This window comes from Scyliorhinus canicula, chromosome 15 (assembly GCF_902713615.1).
Source record: "Scyliorhinus canicula chromosome 15, sScyCan1.1, whole genome shotgun sequence".
NCBI classification, from domain to species: domain Eukaryota; kingdom Metazoa; phylum Chordata; class Chondrichthyes; order Carcharhiniformes; family Scyliorhinidae; genus Scyliorhinus; species Scyliorhinus canicula.
The window spans coordinates 132905875-132919188 of NC_052160.1; the positions used below are offsets into that span (position 1 = coordinate 132905875).

Here is a 13314-nt window from a genome sequence, read left to right on the forward strand (position 1 = left end):
CCATTATACACTTTAAACCCTGGCCCATAACAAATTGGGGGCTCGAGGGGGATAACAGTCTATCTATTGGATTGGCTTAGTGATCTTAAAGACGGTGAGCATATTGTGGTTGCTTTTCAGGTGTGGTATTCTAGTTTCAGTGGGGAGTGTGTTGTGGACAATGGCTCTTTCAGAGGTTCTGAAGTTTTTGAGGGTGGAGATGGTCACCCGCAGTTCTTTACGGACAGAGACTAAAAGCAGACTGTTAGATTTGGCAAAAACATTGCAGTTAACATTACCTGACAAAATGCAAAAAGATGAGGTTATTATGGTGGTGGCTAAGCATTTAAAATTGCCTGAGATACAGTTTGACTCATTGGAAATGGCAAAACTTCAGTTACAAATTAAACTAATGGAACATGAGAAAGAATTAAAGCAGCTTGAATACAAAAGGGATAGAGAGGAAAAAGAAAGAAAGAGAGAGAAAAAAAAGAAAGAGAAAGGGAGATACAGATCAGGGAAAAGATAAAGGGGGAGAGTTTGAACTTCAGAAAATCGCCATGAAACATGACAGTCAGTTAAAATTGGCATGCATAAAGGATGATGGTGATGAGTATAGTGAGAAAGAGCATCATAGTCAAAGGCTTGGTGGGGATCTATTTAAATATGTCCAAGCATTGCCAAGGTTTGATGAGAAGGAGAGGAGGTAGAAGCCTTTTTCATTTCATTTGAGATGGTAGCTAAACAAATGTAATGGCCACAGGACATGTGGTTATTACTGATTCAAATAAAGCTGATAGGTAGGGCTAGTGAAGTGTTTGCATCACTAAGGGAGGAGGTATCTGGGACGTATGAGGAGGTGGAAAAAATCCATCTTAGGTGCATATGAACTAGTGCCTGAAGCCTACAGACAAAGGTTTAGAAATGTAAGGAAAGAATTTGGTCAATCATACATGGAGTTTGAAAGGCTCAAACAGAGTAATTTTGATAGGTGGATAAGGGCTTTGAAAATAGACCAAATGTATGAAGCTCTCAGAGAAATTATACTTTTGGAGGAGTTTAAAAATTCAATTCCTGATGTAGTGAGAACTCATGTGGAAGAGCAGAGGGTTAAAACTGCAAGGTTAGCAGCAGAAATGGCAGATGATTATGAATTAGTTCATAAATCAAAGCTTGGTTTCCGACATCAGTTTCAGCCTGTGAGGGATAGTAAACTGGGGACATGAGAAATACTCAAGTGGTAAAGGTAAAGGTGATCTGATGGTCGATAATAAGGAGAGTGTACCTCAGATTAAAAAAGAAATCCAGGAGGGTGGAAGAGACATGAAAAATGTCAAATGTTTTCACTGTAATAAACTAGGCCATGTAAAGTCTCAGTGTTGGTGGTAGAAGGGAAGGCTGATGTGGTAAAACAGGATAAGACTGTGGGGTTTGTTAGAGTGGTAAAGGAAAGCCCAAGTGAAGTGAAGAAGGTGCAAAAGATTGTACAGCCTGATCAAGAGGTGATTGATAAGAAGGTGCCAAATGTCTTTAAAGAATTTACTTGTGTGGGTAAAGTTTACTCATGTGTATCAGGTAAAGAAGTCACAATTTTAAGAGATATGGGAGCTAGTCAATCTTTAATGGTAAGAGATGAGGAGTCATGTAGTTTAGGAAGAATATTGCCAGAAAAGTTGGTAATATGTGGAATTCAGGGTGAGAGGAGCAGTGTTTCATTATATAAGGTAATGTTGGAAAGTCCAGTGAAGAGTGGTGAAGCAGTAGTAGGAGTAATAGAGAAACTATCTTGTCCAGGAATACAGTTTATCTTGGGTAATGATGTAGCTGGATCGCAGGTGGGCATGATGCCTACTGTGGTTGATAAGCCAGTGGACAATCAGACAACTGAAGTGTTGAAGGACGAATATCCTGGGATTTTTCCGGATTGTGTAGTAACAAGGTCGCAAAGTCACATGTTAAGACAAGAGGAGAAATCAAAGAGTGAAGATGAAGTTGAAGTGCAATTATCAGAAACGATTTTTGAACAGATGGTTGAAAAAGAACAAGAACAGGTGGAGGATGAGGCGAATATTTTTAGTTCAGGAAAATTGGCGGAGTTACAACAGAAAGGTGTAGAAATAAAACGGATGTACCAGAAAGCATACACGGAAGAGGAATCTGAGTGTATACCAGAATGTTATTACCATAAAAGTGATACCTTGATGAGAAAATGGAGACCTTTACATATGCAGACGGATGAAAAGTGAGCAGAAGTTCATCAAGTAGTATTGCCGGTAGGGTATAGAAAGGAGGTGTTGCGAGTTGCACATGAGGTACCAGTGGGAGGTCATTTGGGAATAAGGAAAACTCAAGCTAAAATACGAAAACATTTTTATTGGCCTGAACTACTTAAGATGTAGTTAAATTTTGTCAATCATGTTGGGAAACCTCAAACAGTGATAAAACCAGCACCCTTAATACCCATTCCAGCATTTGAGGAACCTTTGGCAAGGGTTCTAATTGATTGCGTAGGACTGCTTCCTAAAGTGAAAAGTGGAAATCAATATCTTTTCACTATAATGGATGTGTCTACTAGGTTTCCAGTACGTAATATTACAGCTAAAAAGATTGTGGAGGAGTTACTTAAATTCTTTACTAGATATGGACTAACCACAGAAATAAAATAAGATCAAGGATCAAATTTTACCTCAAAGGTTATTCAAAGAAGTTATGGATAGCTTTGGAATAAAACAATTTAAATCAACTGCGTACCATCCAGAATCGCAGGGAGCGTTAGAAAGGTGGCATCAGATATTAAAGACAATGTTGCCGGCGTATTGTCACGATTATCCAGAGGATTAGGATAAAGGAATCCCATTCGTAATGTTTGCAATTAGGGATGCACCGAATGAGTCAACCAAATTCAGTCCTTTTGAACTAATTTTTGGTAATGAGGTAAGAGGACCACTTAAATTGATTAAGGAAAAATTGGTCAGTGAGAAATCGTAAATTACATTATTGGATTACATGTCAAATTTTAGGGAATGATTAAATAGAGCAGGTGAAGTGGCTAGACAACATTTAAAAGTTGCACAAAATGTGATGAAACGGGTAGCAGACAAGAAATCCAAAGTTTTTAGTTTTGCCAGTGGAGATAAAGTTTTAGTATTGTTACCAGTGGTAGGTGAGCCTTTAAAAGCAAGGTTTTTTGGACCTTATCAGATTGAAAAGAAATTAAGTGAGGTGAATTATGTGGTAAAAACACTAAATAGAAGGAAGACTCACCGAGTGTGTCATGTGAATATGCTTAAAAGGTACTTTGAAAGGAAAGGAGAGAAAAAGGAGGTTTTAACGATTCTAACTCAAAGTGATGAACCAAATCCAGATGACTATGAATTTGCATACTCAAATTAAATTGGAAAATGAGAATGTTCTTAAAAATTAGGATAAATTGTTGAGTTACCTTCCAGAGGAAAAACTAACTGACCTGTAAGAGTTATTGATATCACATGGGCAAGTTTGTAGAGATACATTGGGAAGTTCTAAAATGGCTTTTCATGATGTAGATGTGGGAAATGCTCACCCATAGAGATGGTACCAAAACCAGACGGTACCCAATGGCTGTGTGTGGACTATAGAAAGGTTAATGCAGTTACAAGAATGGACTCTTATCCTATCCCATGTTTGGAAGATTGCATTGTGAAAGTGGGACAATCAGCTTTTATTTCCAAACTGGATTTACTTAAAGGTTACTGGCAGGTATCTTTATCCGAAAGGGCGAAGGAGATTTCAGCTTTTGTGACTCCAGATGGTATATACCAATTCAAAGTTATGCCATTTGGCATGAAAAATGCCCCAGCCACATTTCAACGGTTAACTAACAAAGTTATTTCAGGATTACCCAATTGTGCGGTATACATTGACGATCTGGTAATTTTCAGCCAGTCATGGAAAGAACATTTAAAACAGCTGATGGAGTTATTCGATCAACTTCATGAGGTGGGTTTGGTGGTAAACCTAGCCAAAAGTGAATTTGGAAAAGCCCAAGTCACTTTCCTTGGCCATACAATTAGACAGGGTCGAATGGTCACACGGGATGTGAAACCAACAGTTATTGAGGAGTTTCCGATACCCTCAAGACAAAGGGAAATAATGCGATTTCTTGGCATGAGTGGATTTGATCGAACATTTATGCAAAAGCTTTGTAGCGTGATTGCTCCACTGATCGACTTGCTGAAGAAACTTCAAAAATTTCAGTGGACAGCGGACTTTCAACAGGCATTTGACTGCCTGAAAGCTGTGATAACCAATGCTCCTGTGTTGGAGAATTACAAGGGACTTTGTGATCAGATTGAACTAAAGTATCTGACTTTAAAGAGAATGCCGAGGCATAGAGAAATGGACGGATCATATAGAGACCTTCTTGTTTGCAAGACTGTCAATGGAGAAGGATTCAAGTTGGAGGAAGAAGAACAAAAGAAAAATGGGCTATTATACCTGTTTGCATGTGTTGTTTTTTGAAACGATAAAGTATATTTACTGTGTGCATTTCTTAAAGGATAGTGAAAAGGTGAAAAAAGAAACCATCTTGATGTTGATGGTTTATTTTTTTTCCTTGGGGCGAGGTGTCATGTGAGAGTACCTTTAAGAAATGGGTGTTTATTACTGCAGTGATGTCAGAGAGTGGGTGGAGCTGGGCTGTCTGTCAGCTTTTTACTTTCGCTTTAGGCTTTTTGCTGCAGGGTGGGTTTGGTTTCATTTTAGTTTGGAGAAGCTGCAATCACAACAGGATGTGTGTGAATCTCTGCAAGCTTATGAATGTCCATTTGCTGATTTCAACGTGGTAACTGTTCTTAGTAGTGAAGTTAAACCTGAGGTGCTTCTGTTAAAGGTTTTGTTTTTAAGTCTTGTGGATGTTAAGAGGAAAGCTTAAAGGATTACTTAGTGTTGTAGTCTTTGGGATTGTATTTAAATTAATGGTTGCTATGATGTTCACTGTATGTTTTAAAAAGGTTAACTTGAGTTCATAGAATAAACATTGCTTTGCTTTAAAAAATATTTTTCCATTTCTGCTGTACCACACCTGTAGAGTGGGCCGTGTGCTCCCCACACCACAATCTAGTAACAGTTGTGGGTCAGGTGAACTCCATGATACACTTTGGGGTTCTCTAAACCCTGGCCCATAACACTACTCCTGTACTCAAACGTTTTAGCGATAAGGGCCAACATTCAATTACCCTTCCCAATTACCTGCTGAACCTGCATGTTAGCCTTCCATTTACTATTTAAGAAATATTCTGCGCATCTGTTTCTCCTATCAAAGTGGATAACCTCACATTTTACCACATTACATTCTTACCCACCAAAATCTGTCCAAATCCTTTTGAAGACGCTTTGCATCTTCTTCATAACGCACATTCCCACCTAGCTTTGTGTCATCCGCAGACTTGGAAACATTATGGACGCAATCGAACGGCCTCTTGCGAGATGAGCGATGCTCGGAACACCGCACGAGATCAAACGAGACGTCACGTCATTGGACGAGATCCAGGTTAACATATTTAAGTGAGCCATTAGGCACATTTAAAGATATTTGGTGCTCAATTCTTCCAAGGCCTGGGAATGAACGGCCAGGTCTGGGAGACCTCGTGCCAAACATGGACCAGTCATATATTGCACATGGGGGGAATATCCCAGTCCATCGGAGGCCCCCGGGTAGTCAGACTCTGGGCGGGTACCCTGGCACTCCTGCTGCCACCCGGACACCCTGGCACTGCCAGGATGCCCACATGGCAATGCCAGGCTGACTAGGGCGCTTCCAGGGTGCCAGTCTGGCAGTGCCAAGGTGCCCAGGTTCCAGGTTTCCCATGCCAGGGATCAGGCCTGGGCTGCTCAACCCTTAAGAGGTGGGATGGGGGGAGCGCGAAGACATGCTAAGTGGAAGGTTGGTGCATTGGGGGATCCGTTGTGGTGTCCGAGAGAGGTTGAGGGACTGGGGCAACATTTAAAAATGGTGCCCGATCCCTTCCTGCACTGGGCTCGACTGGCACAGTGGCTTAGGTGGTGAAAGCGCCTGTCTAGTAAACAGGAGATACTGAGTTTGAATCTCAGCGGTGCCTTCAAGCACTTAGGTCGAATTGAACCTGCGCTGCTGGCCTTGTTCTGCATCACAAACCAGCTGTCTAGCCCACTGAGCTAAACCAGCCCCTTTAGGCAAGGAAATCTGGGTTTGCTGGGTCATTTCAGAGTCAAACACATTGCTGAGTCACATGTAGGCCAGGTCAGATAAGGGCGGCAGATTCCCTTGCGAGAGATACAGGGCGGATGTGAGGATGAACCTTTTTCTGGAACCATTCTGGTGAATCAACCCTCTGCACCCTCACCTCCTCCTGGAGAGTGTATTCTAGATTCTTGAAGGGTTTTTTTTTGGTATGAATAAGTGATGCAATGTTCTGAAGCCACCTCCTTATCTCAATGGGTTGGCTTTGAATGAAGGGGCAGGGACACATCTGTCCCCTGAGTGGACCACGTACAGTTAACACCCATTCAGTCGATGTACCCACAAAGCAGCGAGGGAACCCAAACTCCCAGGTATGGAGATACTTAAAAAGAATACCTAATTTACAAAAAATAGCTGCTTGATTTAAGGAGAACCCCTCCCCTCCCCCCCTGTTCTTTTCTGGGGGGGGGGGGGGGGGCGCTGGGTCTCTGATTAATCGCAGTGTGGGAGGTTTGGACGGACTGAGCGCCTTTGTGGATGGTTGGAATATTTGTAGAGGGGCATGAGGGTGTGTATCTCCCCCACAGGCAGTCATTCCTCAGGCGGGCACCGAACCAGCAGCTGAGGGGACGGGGGGGGGGGGGGGGGGGGGGGGGGGGGGGGAAGCTCTCTCCCGCTCTGGGAAAGTTGAGGGCGGCCGCCGCCCTCAGATGACAGGAGGAGGGAAGAGGTTTGAGTGAATGGGGACGAGGCGGACAGAGACTGGCTGCCGGGGGATTGTTTAATCAGCCAGTGGCTTTGTTCACTGAACAAGAGAAAGCTGCAGGAAGCTTATCCTCTGCTTTGATCTCCGAGTCAGTGAACCGAGAGGGATTCACATCAAGAGGCAAGTTTTCTGGTTGTTGACTGGGCTGCCAGGCAGTCCTCACCAGCGCAGGTAATCAAGAACAATTCGTTTTTTAAAACAAATAACAGTCAGGATGTCACCTCTTTTCTGCTGGGACCAGGTTCCTGCCTCTCAGTTATTTTAGATGCAGGCACAATGGGTGTGTTTTGTTCCCTCGTTGGCCAGGGTCAGAATCTCTTTTGAAAGGGTGTGAGGCCAAGTTTGTCACATTACTGTGTGTGGGGCAGACTGGCCTCCTCCAGGGAAAAGCGACCCTGCACCTCCGACAGTGCAGCACTCCCCTGAGTACTGCTGTGGAGTGTCAGCTTTGATGTTTGTGCTCAAGTGCCTGGAGTAGGGCTGGGACCAACTCAGTCACAGTTCAGACAGGAGTGGGTTAATAACCTGGTTTGACCTTGAACATTTGACCCCCAAGGACCAGAACCGGATTTGAGTCAGCTGTTTGCTATCTCTGCTGGAGCGTTGGGCTGGACAAGGAAGGGAAATGAAAGCAGAAAATGCTGGATAAATTCAGCAGGTCTGGGAGCGTCGGTGTGAAGAGAAACAGATTTGACGTTTCCAATCTTAATAACCCTTTCACAGAACAGTGCAGAGCTGTACAGTGGCACAGTGGTTAGCACTGCTGCCTCACAGCGCCGGATTCAATTCCGGTCTTAGATCATTGTCTGTTGGAGTTTGAATGTTCTCCCCGTGCTTGCATGGGATTCTTCCGGGCGCTCCGGTTTCCTCCCACAGTCCATACATGTGCAAATTAGGTCGGTTGACCATGCTAAATTGCCCCATAGTGTCCAGGGATGTGCAGGTTAGGTGGGGTTACGGGGATAGGGTGGGGGAATGGGCCTAGATAGGGTGCTCTTTCTGAGGGTCGGTGCAGATTTGATCAGCCGAATGATCTCTTTCTGCATTGTAGGGATTTTATGATTCTCTGTCATTTTGATCCGAAATGTTAACCGTTTCTCTCTCCACAGATGCTACCAAACCAGCATTTTCTGTTTGTATTTCGGGTTTCCAGCATTCGTAATAGCAATTTGCTTTTATTAGAATACTGAGGGATTTCTATATAAAATTCATCAGTCCATGGGGATATTTATACAGTATTAAAACTTGACATTGGCTCAATATATTGTGAGAACAGTAAATGACTTGTTCCAGAGACTAACCTCTGTGCACACAGATGTACGCCAATAATGTATTTGTTAATATTCTCCACTTTGTTGATGAAGATGCCAATCATTGTCTGTGAGCCTGGCTTCTGGGCACTGTTCTCTTTCTCCCAAGTGCCCTATGAGTATAGAGTTAGTTTCAACAGGCTATTTGACCATGTTAGGTGTCACACTAGAGGCTCATGTGAACCCCAAGCACTTGCATTTTCTGGGTGAGGGACGTTAGATAATGATCAGATGTAAGATTTCTGGCTGATTCTCTGCACACCCACCCAAGCCAGCAAGTGCCAAAGCTCGTCATGCCTGAACTGTTTCCTCATTGGATTGGATAGTGACTCTGCTTTCATACTGCCAGATCCAGCAGTATTTTTTCATCCTGCTGATCTTTGCAGAGCTGTACACTAAGATCATTCCTCCATCACTAACACTCATCTGTGCTGATCTCAGAAATCAGCCCCTTCTGCCTTGGCAGGTCTATCATTCGCTCGGCCTGTGACGCACAGAGAGAGCGTAAGCGTGAAAAACCGAACACCTGGAATGAATGAGAGAACTGCTCACTTTTAATGAGTCATACAGCAGCTGAACAGGAGAATTTGTCCTCCTTTGTGAAGTGTGACCCGCATCAGTCATCCTTTTGGAACTTATTAGCCTGGTTTAATTAATGATATGAAGCTGTCTCATTTCCCACCTCTGCAAGAGGATCCAATCGGACACGTTTCGTTGAATTTGTTTCTCCCTCAGGTCAAAACCGGAAACAGGTGAGTATTCCAATCTGAAAGGTGTCGCACTGTTTTTCATCTCACTGTTGCAATGTAACCTAAAGAACGATTTAATCCCACCCTAATGCTTTTGTATAGAGTAATAACTATCCAGGATGAGAATTCCACATTGTGATGGTTTAATTGACAGTGAAAGATTGGATTTATTTAGTGCCTTTCACAACTATCGAATTTTCCAAAGTGCTTTACAGCCATTTAAGTATTTTTGAAGTTTAATCACTGCTGCAGCGAGGGGAAACATGGCAGCCAATTTACAGCAAGCTCACAAAAAACAGCAATGTAATAATGGGCAGATAACCTGTAATTTAGTGATGTCGATTGAGGGATCAATATTGTCCAGGGCACCAAGCAGAGCACCCCTGGTCTTCTTCAACATAGTTTCTGTTCACTGGAAAGGGAAGGTGGGCTCTTGGTTTAACATCACATTCGAAAGACGCACCCCCAAATGTGTAGTACTCCCTTGGTGTTGCACTTGAGTGCTCGTGTTGGTTATACGCTCAGGTTTCTGGTGTGGGATGGACTTCCAACCTTTTCATCTGCATTGTGAGAGTGTCACACTGACATCTGAACTTGGCAAAGAACGAGTAGGACAGTCGACCTACTTCTTAAAGAAAAATAAAGGCTGAGAAATTGATCTTGAGAGGTGCTATTTACCGAAGGTTATTGTGCCAGTGTCTGGTTGCCTGAGGTGTCCTAGTTATGCTTGATTGGTAGTGTTGATTTGATATTAATTGATACTAGGGCTAAAAGGGTTAATTGAGGAGGACATGTTAGACAGGCCAGGTTTGTTCCCCCGTTCAGCATAGAGGAATAAGGGGTCAACTAATCAAAATGTTGAGGATGATTAAAGCAAAATGTACAGGTTAGGTGGATTGACCATTCTAAATTGCCCCTTAGTGTCCAAAAGGATAGGTAGGGTTATTGGATTACGGGGATAGGAGGGGTAGAGAGGGCGTGGGCCTGGGTAGGGTGCTCTTTTAGAGGATTGGTGCAGATTGAAGGGGCCGAATGGCCTCCTTCTGCACTGTAGGGATTCTATGATTATAGTCTGAAAGGGCAGATAGAGAGAGAAACTATTTCCTCTAGTCTATAACAGAATTGCAGGGCAACCTAAGTGGCCACCTAAGGGCCTTAAGTGGGGCAAGGATGGGCTTCGAGTCTGAAGCTCTGCCCGGGCCAGTGTAAATTCACTCCCAGGTCGGGGTGGGCAGGAACCCGGAGGGAATCCCATCCATGCCATTTCACGCTCCCTCAGAACCCGCCTCAGAACCCGCCCGGGGGGGGGGGGGGGGGGGGGCATAACATTCCGGCTAAGGCATCATAATCTTGCAAATGAGAGCCAGGCCATTCAGCCCTGATGGCTGGAAGCATTTCTTCGCACAGAGGGTCATGGAAATCTCAAACTCACTCCCCCCCCCCAAAATCAATTGATTCTGGGGGGGGGGGGGGGGGGGGTCAGCTGAAAATTTCACGGGTAAGGGCATGAAGGTTTACGGAGGCAAGGTGGGTAGATGGGCAGATGAACAGGCTTGATGGGTCGTTCGGTCTACTCTTGGCCTAATGTTACATTAATGCAATCAACTGCATTTGAGTCAACTCATTAAAATATAATAGTCTCTGATGATTTTCTGAAATCAGCACACTTATTAATTATGATGTATAATGTTTGTGGGGAATGGGCCAATTGAAATTAATAAAGTCACCACCAAGTTAAATTCCTGATCACTGGAAATATTTAGATTGGACCCACATCCCTGAACAACCTCACTGCCATGTCCGACCTTCGTGCTATCTTAATAAGGCCACGGGGAGTCCACACCAAGTAAAAATAAGAACAAAGTTTTATTTACAAACGATACACGTACATTTCCCAGTGGACCCCTACTGGGTCCCTGCTTAGTCGGTGTCTGAAAATGAAATGAAATGAAAATGAAAATCGCTTATTGTCACGAGTGGGCTTCAATGAAGTTACTGTGAAAAGCCCCTAGTCGCCACATTCCGGCGCCTGTTCGGGGAGGCCGGAACGGGAATTGAACCCGTGCTGCTGGCCTGCCTTGGTCCGCTTTAAAAGCCAGCGATTTAGCCCAGTGTGCTAAACCAGGCCGATCTTATATACTCTGGGTAATTGAGATACTTGGCCTAACGGGGGAGCTCGTACTCTGCAAAGAGCAGGGGGAAGTCAAGCATTGCCACCCCCTAGCTCCCATGCGGGATATTACACTCCCCTTAAAAGAGCTTGAATACCTTGACAGCGTCAACACTAACTGCATTTATATAGCGCCTTTGGCATAGTACAAGCATCCCAAGGTGCACCAGCAATCAATATTTGACGCAAGGAGATGTTAGGGTAGGACTAAAGAAAAAACGGTCAAACAGGTATGTGTGCTTTAAAAGAGAGACGTGGATAGGCATTTATTAATTCACAGGTCATGAGAACCTGATAAAATTTGACCTGTTCCATCAGAAATGTTGTTGTTGCGAGCCCGAAAACTGTGAAACCCGTTAAAACCGAAAGGGAACGAAAATCTTCAATCACTTTGCTGCCGATTACAGCCAGCGAGAAATTACACGAAGAATCGTGCACGGCACGGCAATAGTTCAAACACGGTGAGGACATTAAACCTTCAGGGTAAATATTCTCTCAGTAGTTTAAGATGAACTTGGTCAGCTTCCGGGATGGATCAGTGAATGTTTCCAGTGAGCGAGAGAACCCTGAACGTGAGGAGGTCCCAGGTTTCATTAACACTCTGCACTGAAATCACTGAGAGGTTTTACCAAAATTGGCCTCCGTGCCTTTGAGCTGGCGATGGAATCGTGGCCATGTCTCAGTGGGTGGCACTTTCGATTCTAAGTCAAGAATTTGCCTTAGTTTCTTACAACGATCTGGGTGCTTTTGCTGATACCAGTTTTAACAGCAGGTTTTTAAAAACTGCATTTAAGGTCTGAATATGGTGATCTTTGAATTAATATTTTTGTGGATTACTGGTCTAGTGACTTAACCATTACACCGACATACTGGTGGGCTTGAGTAGGGTGCTCTTTCCAAGGGCCGGTGCAGACTTGATGGGCCGAATGGCCTCCTTCTGCACTGTAAATTATATGGTACCACCCAGTCAGTCCCCATTACTGTTGGTGTTCCTGAGTGCATTGGAGCAAAGCCAGTTTTTATGGTCTATTTTCATTGCCCCTGAGGAGGTGCTGCCGAGCAGCCTTCTTGAATTCAATTACTTTCTTGAATGTTGGTTCATGGGATCAGGCATCACTGGCTAGACCAGCGTTTATTGCCCATCCCTAATTGCCCTTGAGAAGGTGGTGGTGGTGGGGCTGCCTTCTTGAGCCGCTCCAGTCGCTGAGGTGTAGGTACACCCACGGTGCTGTTAGGGAGGGAGTTCCAGGATTCCAGATTCAGAAAGAGTGTGGGAGTCCGGAAGTAAGGGTCATAATTTGAGGATAAGGCGTAAACCTTTTAGGACTGAGATGAGGAGAAATTACTTCACTTGGAAAGTGGTGGATCTGTGGAATTCACTACCACAGAAAATAGTTGAGGCCGAAACGTTGTGTAATTTCAAGAATGAATTAGATATCGCTCTTGGGGCTAAAGGGATCATGGAATATGGGGGGATGGCGGGATCAGGGTTTTGAACTTGATGATCGGCCATTATCACAATGGACGGCGGAGCCGCTTGATGGGCTGAATGGCCTCTTCCAGCTTCTATTTTCTATGTATGTTTCTAGGTATTTTCACCCAGCGACAGTGAAAGAATGGCGATATATTTACAAGTTGGGATGGTGTGTGGCTTGGAGGGGAACCTGAAGATGGTGGTGTTCCCATGTGTCCGCTGTCTTTGTCCTTCAAGGTGATAGAGGTCACGGGTTTGAAAGGTGCCGTTGGAGGAGCCTTGGGGGAGTTGCTGCAGTGCATCTTGTAGATAGTAGACACTGACTTGATGGGCCATTTAGATTGAACTACATTACCGTGGGTCTGGAGTCACATAGAGGCCCGATCAGGGAAGGACAGCTGATTTCTGGCCCTCAAGAGGTATTAGTGAACCAAATGGATTATTACATCAATCCAGCAGCTTTATTATCATCACTGCTGACTTTTTAATTCCAGATTTATTTTAATAACTAATTTAAATTCCCCCACGTGGTGCCATGGGATTTGAACTCACCTCTGGAATAATAGTCCAGGGCCGTGATTCTCCCCTACCCGGCGGGGCGGGGGGGTCCCGGCGTACCGGAGTGGCAAGAACCACTCCGGCGTCGGGCCTCCCCAAAGGTGCGGAA

The 13314-nt window shown here is 44.3% G+C and overlaps 1 protein-coding gene and 1 non-coding gene across 5 annotated transcripts in view; both read left to right on the forward strand.

The window, feature by feature from the left end:
* The first annotated feature begins 6003 nt into the window (after nucleotides 1–6003).
* trnat-agu lies at nucleotides 6004–6077 on the forward strand. The gene has a single exon. It is a non-coding gene; the product is annotated as a tRNA-Thr (tRNA).
* A 761-nt stretch (nucleotides 6078–6838) lies between these two features.
* Nucleotides 6839–13314, forward strand: part of LOC119978692 (kelch domain-containing protein 8A-like) — a 45619-nt gene continuing 39143 nt past the window's right edge. For 2 of the 4 annotated variants that reach the window (XM_038820492.1, XM_038820491.1), the window contains exons 1-2: nucleotides 6839–7115; nucleotides 8696–9006. The gene's annotated coding sequence lies outside the window, so the exon portion shown is untranslated. The remainder of the gene's footprint in view (nucleotides 7116–8695; nucleotides 9007–13314) is intronic. The other 2 variants (XM_038820495.1, XM_038820490.1) reach the window with 1 other exon arrangement.